Raw genomic sequence first — 12,671 nt, forward strand, 5'->3', positions numbered from 1 at the left:
AAAAGCAATTGTTCACACGGCACCTCAACAACTGAGGACGTCCAGAATCAATAGCATGTCTTATGATGATCAGTTTTGCTTATGCTAACGCAGGGCCTGTCCATTCAGGTATATAATGACTGCAGAGGTGTTGGAGCCGGTGTATCCCAATTTGGTGAAGACGCTTGGAGACACGCTGACAGCTTATTATCGTGTGAGGAATGAAGAGAGGCGACGCAAAGTGTTACTCAGCACAAATCAGCTGCTGGTAGCGACTCCCTGCAGAGGCAGCCAGATTCACCCACACAGGGGGACAAATTAGGATCCACACACACACACACACACACACACACACACACACACACACACACACACACACACACACACACACACATGGACTGGATGAATAAATGAGGACACATAATCTCTCTATGTCATCATTTCTCCTGAAACCATGATGCCGAGTGTGGTGATAAACATGTTTGTGGTCATTTTTTGCCGCGTTGTGATCGTTTTGAGGGGATATTGATGGCATCCTTGGTTATGCTGATGATCATTAGGTGTCACTCTTGTTCCTGCTGGACTGAGCCAGTTCTGCAAAGACACACTGAATCCAGTTCAGTAGGCACATGAGTACACACCCCGGAAAAGGATTCATTATTTCACTCCCCAAAGCACCAACTTTGACAAGATGTGGTTCTATTTTTAAGCTCTGCAAAAATAATAAAAAGAAGAGTGCAAATTTGACACACCAGAATTTTTGTGACTCAAATCATGAATAATAACCCCATCAGAAAGTGAGATGTAGTGCTGAAAATCCTCTGAGAATTAGGGCTGTGCAAATTCACACTGATTCGACCTCCTGTTATCTGTCGTTGCCCCTTTTCTTCTTCAAACCCCCCATAAAATCAGAAGAACCTAACTACCTTCCAGTTTGTCTGGAAATGCAAAGTCTTTTACAGCATTCCTCTTTGTTTTACGGTGCAGCCGCTTTTTGTTCATCCCATGTCTCCACTTGGCTCTCAGTTTGAGGAAAGCTAAGACTCTCAGGTATGCAGGAGTTCATTCTTTCATGTTGGACACTGAACTTAGCCACTGTGAACAATTTCCTTTTTTGTGTAATGCTCACTAATGAGCTAAGTTCTGCATCTTCAGAAAACTCAGCTGGTGCGTGCCGCTTGCAGCAGGAAATCTGAGCTCGGTGAAGCTCATTCTGCAAGAAAAAGAACCTTTATACAACTTATTATAGTGTGGAGATTTTTTTTTTCTTTAATGGAGCTCACAGATTAATAGTGTCTGCTGCAGAAAACAATCAGCTGCTTTCATGCGGTGATTCATTCCAAATGAGAACTCCAGGCTTGCTATAAAAAAATACAAGTAATTCACTCATCAAAACAGGCTGTATCAGTCTAATCGGCCACAAACATGACATAAGATGAGGGGGTGGCCAAAGAGTTACAGCACATTTTCACTTTCAAATACAACAAATGAGTAGCTCTTTTCATGACCTGCGTTTTAATAACGCTTTCAATCCCTGAAGCGATGTAACAAAATACTCTTCTACACATAAAGGTATTTAGGTCTCGCTAAAGTAAGGCACAGATGACTAAAAGCAAATTGTGTTCATGATATGAAAAGTGCAAGTTATTTAATCGCTGTGCTCTGATGAGGTACAGTTTAACGTCACAGATTAAAATCTTCATATGGTGAGTTATAGTGAGTTATAGTGTCTAATACTTTCATACAGATACACACTGAATTTAGTATTTTTCCTGTGAAAAACAGAAAATATAAAAAAATCAAAGCACTGAACTAAAGACCACCTCAGTACTTGAGGATACTACTACTAATCAAATGTCACCACCAAAGAAGAAAAGCGGGTCTCACATTCATGATCCATCTTTTTGCAGGAAAAACTAAAAAGATTTATTGAAGAACATGTGAACTTTCACGATGCCTTTGTGCCCCAGAAACTTCAAACCCAAATATCAGCTTTCTCTTATTTCTTACCTTATTCTTTCCCCTGGCCACCGTGCTCTGTTTTCGTCGTGTGGACGCATATAGTTTGCCTGAGCCTCGGGACACGGGCTCAGTTTTCAGAATAAACTGTTAGTCCGCTCGAGCGGCGGTGTCATGACATCACCGCTCAGTGGAAAACAACTTACTCTCAGGTTTGTGTGGCCTCGCTCAGGAGCCTGCACACATCAGCTCTGATGCTCTACACTTTGCTCTTTTCTGCCAGTTAAAAAGTCCAAATGTGTTGCCTCTTAACTCCTCTCAGATTTACTAGTTCAGTCCTAGTAAATGCACAAAAAAGTACAAAACCCCTCCCAAACTCTAAGCTTTTCAAGTTTATAAATTATTCCTATAATAACTCGTAGACTCTGCTCTCGAAATGAGTTGGATTTCACTCTCTCACAATGGCACAAATCTCATAAACACATCCCAATAGATGGTTTAGTTTCAAGGGTATCGGTGTCCAAGTGAAGTTACCTGAGCTCGATGGCCATTATGTCATTTTCACCCAGCTTTCGGAGAAGAAAAGGCAGCTGCAGCCTTTGTCATCCCACCACATCCTCCTCCTCCTCCTCCTCCACCTCTCCTGTGGAGAAAAAGTGTGATGATCCCTCTCAGAATCAAATAAGCAGGATAAAAATAAGTCTCCGCTATCAACTTCACACATAATTGTAATCAGGTTCTCCGGATTTCTTCTACTCAGTGTAATGTTATCTCCAACAAACGTTAGCTGAGCAATGCATTTAAAACTTGTTATTGTAGAAATGAGCAAAAGAGAAGGATACAGTGGCACAGGCAAAAGAAAAAAAATAGTTGCAGCACCAAATTCAGCTAAAATACTCCCAGAATAAGAAAAAATGCACTTAGGATGATCATTCCACTGCAGCTTGCATGCAAAGCAAACCAACTGATCTCAAAAAAGCACCTGTTAAAGATGGGAATCCAAACTTACCTGTGTGCAGGGGGGGGGAACGGAATGATGAGACAGAGTGAGGGCCTCTGTGTGTTCAAACCCTTCTCTGCTTTGTTGTTGCATGTTCTTAGCAAGACAGCGCTGCTATCTGCTCCTCAAGCTGTTCGGTGTGAGGTGTGGAGTGAATGAGGGGGGGGAGCATGTGTGAAAAGAGAGAAGGCACAAAAGAGGAAAGGAAGGGGAGGGAAGGGGAGAGGGCCAAGGGGAGGGAGGGGGAGAGGATGATGGGACAGGTGTGGAATTTACACACCCCGCCGGTAGCGCATACTATTGGCATACGTGCTTTAGTGTGATGAGTCACCCTTGTTATGGTGAAAGTGAGGGAAAATGTGGCTTTTTGAGTGAGTAGTCTGCAGGCCATTCTGTTGAGTTTTAAGCAGTCACGTTTTTTACATTTCAAGTGGCCCCGAAAACAACTCTGCAACTCTCTTAATGAGCATTTTGCAACAGAAAGATTGTAGGAAAAGCACAGAAGACTGCTAGTTTTCATTTTGACATCTGTAGAGCACTTTGTGATTTCCCTTTTTTTATGCCACAGCATTGTTTATAGAACCTCTACCTACTTGCTTACTTACTTATAAACATAACACCCTGAACCTACAGTCAAGGTACTCAAACATTTAATATCAACTGCTAGGGCCACACTTAAAGCAATGTCAAGGTGATTCTGATTTCTGGCTGTTTTGTTACAGCTCCATGTCAAAATTGTGAACTGCAATGACATAAAAATGTAAAGTAAAATAGTGAGAAATCATTTACAGAAGCACCATATCTCAGGGTTTGACGGAGGATTGTGAGGACTGGGGTTGAAGCAGGGATCATAAATCATAAGTAGAGCCCTTGTTGTTTTTAACTTTAAAGTTCATTATTTTAGCATTTATTTGAGCATTTATTAAAGCATTGTTTGACCTTGTACATCCCAGCAGAACATTAGAGTCACACCTTCATTAGAAACACATATGCGTGGGACTGAGCTCCATATAAAAGGTAGGAAAGTTAGAAAACATCAAGATATGGATTAACACATGGCTGATTTTGGTTTGTTGACTAAAAATGGGAGAAATTATTGATTTTGCGACACGTGATTTTGCTTCCTCTTGCATCTGAATATGAATATCTTGTATCAGCATATCGATTTTAACACATGGAGGCACTCTAAAGAGTTTGATTTACCAGAGTCGCGACGCCACGAGTGTTTGTGGGTGTTTATGAGACTGAAAGTTAACCAACTTGCAGCAAAGGAGAAGAAAGACATCAGGAGACACATTTACAGTATTTACACTGAATAATGACATCACAGTGCAGCGAGACAATGCATGCTTTCTCCGATGAGATGAATAAGTAACAAAATGAAAGTTTTGTTAATTATTCATCTGGAATTGTAAAACTAATCCTGTGTCGTACGAGGGCCCTCGCATCAGTCATCAAACCCTCCTTGTACATTCCTGCCGTCACTCCATCAGGATCATTGTTTTGATTGGACAGCTGAAACCTGATATGTGGCGCTTCTCTACACGGCTGCTACATGTCACTGTCCCTCCGCAGCGAGGCAGTGGGGCTGAAAAAGCAGGGAGGCTGCTTTAAGTTGTTTTTCTCTGCTCGCCTTTTAAGAGCACTCTGCAGAGAGCGCCTCCCTGGCCCCTAATGCACCCGGTCCATTTAGCAAGGCAGAGCTGTGAAACCCAAGATCACAGGCATGGTCAAAAACAATTTCACCCTCTGATTGAGCCAATATCCACTTTACATTTTGAGGAGAAACAGGAATTTGATATGTGTTACTGTATGACTTCTTCATCTCACAATTTGCTGTGGCGAACATTTCAGAGTGCATGCTTAACTTGTGCAGCCCCTTTCGCCTGTAACAACCCTGAAAATGTGTAAATGTACCAGTTCTTAACAGCCTTGTAGGACCTTTTTATCTTCTAACCTCAGCTTCTAAAGACAGAAACTGTATTTGTATGAGGGAGAGAAAAAAGGCACCATTCTCTGTGCCACATCCAGCAGCAACTCTTCCATGATCTGCTCTGTCCGGTTTCTCAGAGGTCATTGTTTTGGAGCGAGAGTTGCCCCGAGCACAAAGAGATGAGGCGGCTCCTGTGTGAAACCAGATCCAGTCTGGAGTGATGGGCAGCGCATGGCGGGGAGTCCTGGACGCATTAGCCCAGGCTAATGGGCTAGCTGGCTCCGAGAGGCCTGACTGTCCATTATGTGCTGCTACGGCTGGAGGAGTTTAAAGGTAAATGGCTCTCTGACTGCTTTCATAGCCAGCAAGTCCCTGAAGTCTCATATCATTATGTGATGCTGATTTTTAAAAACCTGTCTAAAATTGTGCTGGACAACCAGTTTGTTTATTGGCATTTTACTGCACGGCATATTTTTGCCTTTAAAAAACATAAACTGATGATTTCTGTCTGGCTTTTCTCTCTTTCAATCACAGTAATGGATGTAGAGATGGCAATGTTGCCTGAAATATCTCAGCAATAAATACTGTGCAGTCATCCATGCTGCACCTATTGCACCTTTTTGATCCCCTCCACTATTCATCTAGCACCACCAGCAGGTCATTGTTTTCACTTCACCAGGTAAGGACATTTTAAAGGCCCGCTCAGTGGATTCATTCAGTCCTGCTGAAGTGGTCGACCCTGTGCCATTTCTGTGATTTCAACCTCTGTTTTGATAACTATTAGATGAAATTCTGTACTGCCATCAGCTGAAATTAATGACGACGTTTCTGCAAAGAAGATGATATTACCACCAGCCACAGCAGCACTGGTATTTAGTGCAAAATATCACTAAATACCAGATGATCAGATTACTTTATTTGAACCTGTGAGTAGATGTGGTTTGCAGTAGGTGACTCATCAGTCCTCACATCCACATTTTCGAAACATAAGCATATTGAAACACAATGAAGAAGAATAAAGAGTTCACACAGCAGGACATCAACAGCTACGGTTTCTTCATTTGAGTGATGGCTGCTGGAACAAAGCTGTTTTGCTGGTGATGTGTTCTGCACGTTGGGACTACAAGCCTCCGCCCAGAAGGACGGAACTGAAACTCACTATGCAAAGAAAAGAGGAAGTCATCGGGTAAAATCTGACCAGCCAAGCGCTGTAATGGGAAGGCTGGGTTCAGCTGTGACTTGCAGGTGTTGGCATGGTAACGATGTTAAACATGGTAAACATACCAACGGCCGGAGCTGTTCTTTTATAGTTTTGTGGCAATTTAGGCAAGAAATCTGAACACTTGAGTCCCATAATGACAGGATCAGGTGGTTCTGATGCATCAAAAGTAATTTTGCAGACATATTTGGGGGTCCATACATTTTAGGTTAACTGGTGATTTTAAATTGTTTGTAGGTATGAAACTGAGCATGTCCTCTATGGCTGTACCCCGCAATATGAGCTGGGATGGGCCTGAGTCCCCCCTTGTGACACTAAAATGATTAAGAAAATGATTTTTGCAGTACCTTTGGAAAAACAAAAAAAAGGCTTACACAAAAGTGTTTTTTTCCCTTTGTTTCATTTGTATAATTTCATAAATGCACCATTTTTATTGTGATGAAAATACAAAGTTGAAGTACTGAATAATCTTAAACAGCCCAGAACAGATGGGTCACAGTGGTAAAAATTCTAAATATTTACACACATCACTAATGTTGACAGGCTTATCTGTACTTAACAGGCTGTGTCACCTTAATCATATTGTTTGTGGCTCCACCAATATTGGTTTGGTTTAAAGGTCTCGTAGATTGTAAAGGTTACTGTTACAGTCCCTAAATTTATGGCTCAAGGGAACCTGACATATAAAATACATAAGTCGTGTTCTTTTCAATAAGATTTTAATAATAAATTTATAGTTACTTACAAAGGACAACCAGTCAAAACAATCAGAGGAAGAAGGCCTTGAGCTATCAAGTCCTGGAAAATGTGACTATCAGAAACAAAACTGGGAAAAAAGGCCTGCTGGTAACTACCAACTCAATTCATACCTAATAATCTAATCTGTTAAACCAACAGGAATATAAAGCTAGTGCTGATGGAGGTGAAGGGGGAGAAGAGAAGTGACTAGTGGCTGACTACCACTCTCTGGGTTTATACTCGAGCAGCGAGCCTGCAGCAACCAATCAGTGCTAAGAATAAATCAGAGCAGTGAGAAAGCAGGCCAACGAGGGCGACAGTAAGAACACAAGTTGACTGGACCAACACGCTCTGCCTCTGCCTTGACAATGCTTCCATCTTTAGGACATACTGGGTCACAGACTATAGTTTTCTATAGTTAAGCACTTTGTCAAACATTCACACACACACACACTTAAACTCCAATGGATGAATCAAGGGCAAAGTGGGGTTCAGTGTCTTGCCCCAAGATGACCAACTCTTTCTGAGTCACAGCCACCCCAAAGATGAGCTACAGGTGGGATATCCCACACCTACAAAACATTTTAGCCCAACCTATTAGACAGCGTTTTTCATCACCGTAAACCCCAAATTAGTGATTATGTATAGGAAGAATGGTGCTCCATCCTATCAGACTCATAGAATAAATGCCAAGGTGCACCAACAAGCCCCCCCCCCCCCCCCCCCAATTTATCGTTCATATCCACCTTGAAAGAAACAGCCATGAAAGTGAATGAAAGTGCAGCCTGTCATTTTCATTTGACCTGACATTAACAAAAATGTCTGGATAAATGAGAAAAGAACTTGAGATTGCTGATGTTATTTTACTAAAGTTGAATGGAGGACTCTGCTCTTGTCCTTGAGGTGACTTCGGGATTTTGGCACAGCCCTGAAGGAATGCGTGTGGTAGTTAAAAAGGCCACAGAGGTTGAACAGCTCTTTATGCAGAGAGAAGTAGATTGATCTGCATGCTTTGCTGCATGTGTAGCCAACGGGAAATGTGGAGTGAGTGAGTAATGTAATAGAGCAGGAGAGAGAGACGGAGAGAGAGAGAGAGAGAGCACTTAGGCAGCAGCCAGGTTGTTGGATGCACTGCAGGTCTTTAGAGGATGTGCCATAGAGGGTGCTGTTGCATTAATCAGCTCTGGAGGTGATAAATGCCTGAATAAGAGCTTCAGCTGCCAAGAACGAGCATTAAAATGAAAGACAGAGACGGTCTGTGTTTTGTGGCAGAAAAGGTTGTTTCACTCGGTGGGTGTATTCAGACAAACATAAAGCAGATGAACATAATTTTACTGCGATCAAAGCGAGACTGTTTGGGGATGTAACAGGCATATAAAACACATTTTTCTTCATCAAACAGGACTAAAAATGTTAAATCTTCAGGGGAAGAAATGGATTTGTTGCCGACTCACAGTCTGAACGAAATTTATTCCCGAAAACAGATGACCTTGCAAAACTGTCAAGGATCATGAGTGCCACCTATTGATCATGATGAGAATGTATTTCAGAGGCATAAGAGATCATTTCAATCAATTTCATGCTTGCCTGGTTAAAAATTGGAAGAAAATGTGACAAATTTCACATTATACAAGTGGGATCATTTACTTAGTAGCAGCTTAGGTGATATCCTTGACTTACTGCAGTATCAGCAGAGACCCAGTTCCCTTTAAGACCAAAGAAACACCTGTGAAAACAACTTGACAGCTGACCTTTGACCCTCCCTGTGGTTACCGGGACTTCGTTACACTTGTGCATACCGAGCTGTCAGCTCAGCTGCAGAGCTGCTCTCTGTGGTCCACGTGGTATCACGCAGGAAATGCACATGTGGTAATTATAGTGAGTAAATTTTAAGTTGAGCTCCTAAATAAGTGTTTCAGCTTTAAGCTAAAAAACAGAGTAATGACCCAGAAATAGCAGCGTGAATAAACAGTGCATATTTCTTTGGTTGAAGGAAAGTTGGACCTGATATGAACTCTGAATTCAGTTTCCTGAGAGTTTCACTGGATTCTCTGTGAGAGATATAAATATCTTCAGTCTGTTTTATAAACCTTTTTTGTTGCCTTGACATAAAGAGGCGGTGAATTTTCATATCTGAGAAATTGGAACTTCTGCTGCTTAAAAAAAAAAATTAAAATTGTTAACAACATTCAATTTTCTGTCAATCAGCTTGCCATTGCCTCGTCACTTACAGTTATTGTCAAATACTTGAGCTCGGTTTAGCTCAAAGGCAGTTGACTAGTATGTGAAACTCTTCATGTTACTATTTCTCAGTCTTGCAGATGTTTGAGGACATTTAGGGAAATGACTAAGCACAGTTATCTACAGTCATGTTGAGCAGTTCCTACAGGCCTCAGTGAGCTTGTTAAATGTTAAAGTTCATGACCGTACAATAAAAAAAAAAAAAAAAGACAAGTATGGCCTGTTTGAAAGGTGTGTCAGGAGCCTCTTCTCTCGGAAAAGAACATGACTGCACAACTAAGATTTGGAAATTTACACCTAAACAAAACTGCACAACTTTTGGAATAATATCCTTTGGACACACAACATCAAAGTGGAGATCTTTAATCATAATGCACAGCACCATGTCTGGAGAAACCCAAACACAACAAATGGGCAAAAACACCTCATACCAACTGCCAAGCACGGTGGTTTGGACTTGTTCTACAACCACAACCTGGGCACACTGTAGTCACTGAGTTGACCGTGAACCATAAACATTGCTTATCTACAACGGAACGAGTGAAAAAGAAAAGAATAAAAGGTGTTTCAAGTCAAAGTGCCAAACAAGCTGAAATGCGGCAACTCTCAATAAGCCGAATCAATCTTGTAAAGAAGGGTGGGCCACAATTTAGCCACAAACCGAGAGACTCATGACATCATACAGAAAAGGGTTAGTGCTACTTGGGCAGTGCGTTGAGCAGGCAACCACTTGCCACATGGCCGAAAGCGGCTGGCTCAGGTTCGAGCCTGACCCGTGGCCCTTTATCACGTCTTCTCTGCTTTTCTTTCTTCACTGTATCTATCAAATAAAGCTGAAAAAGGCCTCCCTCCAAAAAAGTTAATGCTACTTAAGGTGGCTCTACAGGCTATTGAACACGGCGTACTTAGCTCTTACAATCTGAACAGTTCCTTGATGCATGTACAGTATATTTATGATCAAAATAGACACAGACAGCTGGAGACATGAAAGCCAAGTTGTCATTCCTGTTACACTTTGAAGTCCACTTGCATGTGCAGTTGGTGCATTGTAATGTAAATTCTCTGTGGACGATTCCAAGCGGTCACAAAAAACAGGCACGCATGCTGACATTCACACGGACCCTCGTGCTCATCGTGTGATGATGACATTTTCATCACTCGGACCCAAAATAGGATCAAGGCTTTACTCTGTCTACCAGGTTAGAGTTTTAGTCATTAAACACACAATATTATGTTTATACTGATGAAAAACTATAAAAAATGTTTTACATTTTTTCCTGTTCACTATACTGTACTGGGTTGTGTGACCACTGCAGGAAAAATAAAATTGTTTTTTTATGGAAAGAAAATACAGACATGAGGAACGCCCTTTGAGCCCTTTAACCACACACAGATACAGTGTCAAAGCAACTTGTTTTAAGAGCAGTAACCACTTTACAACTTTTTTAACACATGGATTAAAGGTTGTGGGCGAGTTACAGCTTCTTGCAGGTTGAGAGCTGGTGTAGGAACTTGAAAAATGTTTGGAGAAATGTGCCAAAGTAGTTGTGAAAAAACTATGAGAGAGAGCCAGGGGCCGTGTCCTGTACACCAGTCAGCTTAGCAAACAATTCAGGCAGGAAGAGGGTGGGGAGGAAAAATCAGATGAAAAGTTAGACATGATAAAAAACAAAACAAAAATACAGACGGAAATATAAAAAAGCTAGAAATGTTTACTTTTAAGGAATCTGCCAACAACTGTTCAAGATAACTGGAATGCACAAAAACAGAGGTTTTAAAAATCAAAGTCATAAACGAGAGAAACAAAATCCATGAAGACTGTGTACTTGCATGCTAATCTTGATGGATTATTCCCAGTTTGTGTATAAGATACCAACATACCTGATCATTTTATACTAACAGGAACTAAACTGGAGATTCATAATTGCAGAATTCTTGTTTTCGGAGATCCTTCAGCAGCTGCCTCGACACTACTTGCAATTTATTTTAATTCTTCGCAGGTGTGACCACCACTCTAGTACCCACAATGCATAAATGGCATTCAGCGCTCTCACACATCAAGCATTTTTAGTATGCATCCCCATGTTTTAAAGCACACTTAATTTTGTTGTCTTTTTCCGCAAGAGCACACTATGTGTTAGACTAGCTGTGACCTAAATGTCCACACCCAGAGTCCTCTTTTCGAAGAGGTGAACATCTGAGGAAGAAATAATCAGAAAATGTCTCTAAAACGTTTCTGTAAATCATGCAGAAAATGCTTGCATGACTGCAAGCTGCTGTCTACCAATCAATCTGATGCCCGCCGTCCAAAAGCTCTTTCAGGGAAAACATTGTTGTGACTGAGGCCAGCTGCTGAGGGACATTTCATTTATCTGAAGTGGCGCTCTCAGACGGCTCATGAGCTCACGCTGTTGCTTTCAGCATTTCGCTTCCTTTTCTTCTGCGTGAAAGCAGAAGGAGTTATATTCTATTTTTGAAAGTTTATGAACAGCTGCTTTACTGTCTCACTATATCCAGTGATATAATGAAGATCAAAAGAATAACAACATAAATTAAAACACATGCCTGTGTGTTCATACATGAGCGAAGCGAACAAGCGCCGCAGGCTAGTACATTTAAATAATCATGAGTATAAACTGGAATAATTCACATTTTAAATGACTGATCTTTAGTTTTAGGCAATAACATAACCTTTTAAGACTAAACTTCAAAATGTGGGCCTGAACTGGACTGAACCAAAGCTTAAAATGTTTCCTCATATGATCTTCTCCACAGTTCAGACAGTGAGTAACAGGACAAAGAAGTCTCGGCTCCTGCAGACAATGCTAGATGAGAGCTGCAGCACTAAATAAGATACTGCCACTTAAGAAAATAAAAGAGGTCGCGAAGCCAAGATTGAACGTTGTGTCAGCACAGCGTGTTAAACCACGTTCCCAAACCTGGCTCTTCCTGGAACCGGTTCAGCCGCAGTCTTTCAGGACTGCCCGTCTCTCTTTAAGGGGTGTTTATGAAACATAAAAGCCCTCTCAACACCTCCACTGACCATCAGTAGCTCCTCTAACTCAGACGATAGATGAAGTAATCTTCGCAAACTTTCTGTAAATGAGGTCAGCAGCCGTTTTAATGAGGCTCGATCTATGTTGGCACGCTTCTCCTCAGATTAGACATGAACCAAGTAATAGACTCACCACCAAGAGGCTATTGCTCTCAAGTGGCTCAACAGTACATCAGACAGCGATGTACTGTCTGACGTACTGTCACAATAAAAGCCCCTGACATCCATATAAAGATGTATGTAAAGCTTTTTTTAATATATTTTGTCACTGCAGCTTAATACGTCTCTTTTTTTCTGTGTGTTTAAAGTCATTGTTTGAAGATTATGTGAAATGGTGAGAAGCAAAGGATGTTCTGACATTACCTTGTTATCTCATGCATTATCATAGCTGATGTGAATTTTAACACAACAGAAAGTGAGGGCCTGTCAAGTTGAGTACAGCTTTGATTTCTCCCTCGGTGCTCTACTTTAAGTGCATCATTTCAAAAGGGAAAATTATGAAGGCCGGCTACTTCACCGTTTGTGTTAAAAGTCTTCTCTTTCCACA

General features: G+C 41.3%; 1 long non-coding RNA gene across 1 annotated transcript; it reads right to left on the bottom strand.

Annotated features, from left to right (window-relative positions):
* Positions 1-9,299: 9,299 nt before the first annotated feature.
* Positions 9,300-11,338, bottom strand: LOC102081614 (uncharacterized). The gene is made up of 3 exons (XR_270077.4): positions 10,951-11,338; positions 10,786-10,819; positions 9,300-10,667 (listed from the first exon to the last, which is right to left on the bottom strand). It is a non-coding gene; the product is annotated as an uncharacterized LOC102081614 (long non-coding RNA).
* Between the last annotated feature and the right edge of the window lie 1,333 nt (positions 11,339-12,671).

Source organism: Oreochromis niloticus, linkage group LG18 (genome assembly GCF_001858045.2).
Source record: "Oreochromis niloticus isolate F11D_XX linkage group LG18, O_niloticus_UMD_NMBU, whole genome shotgun sequence".
In the NCBI taxonomy this organism is placed as follows: domain Eukaryota; kingdom Metazoa; phylum Chordata; class Actinopteri; order Cichliformes; family Cichlidae; genus Oreochromis; species Oreochromis niloticus.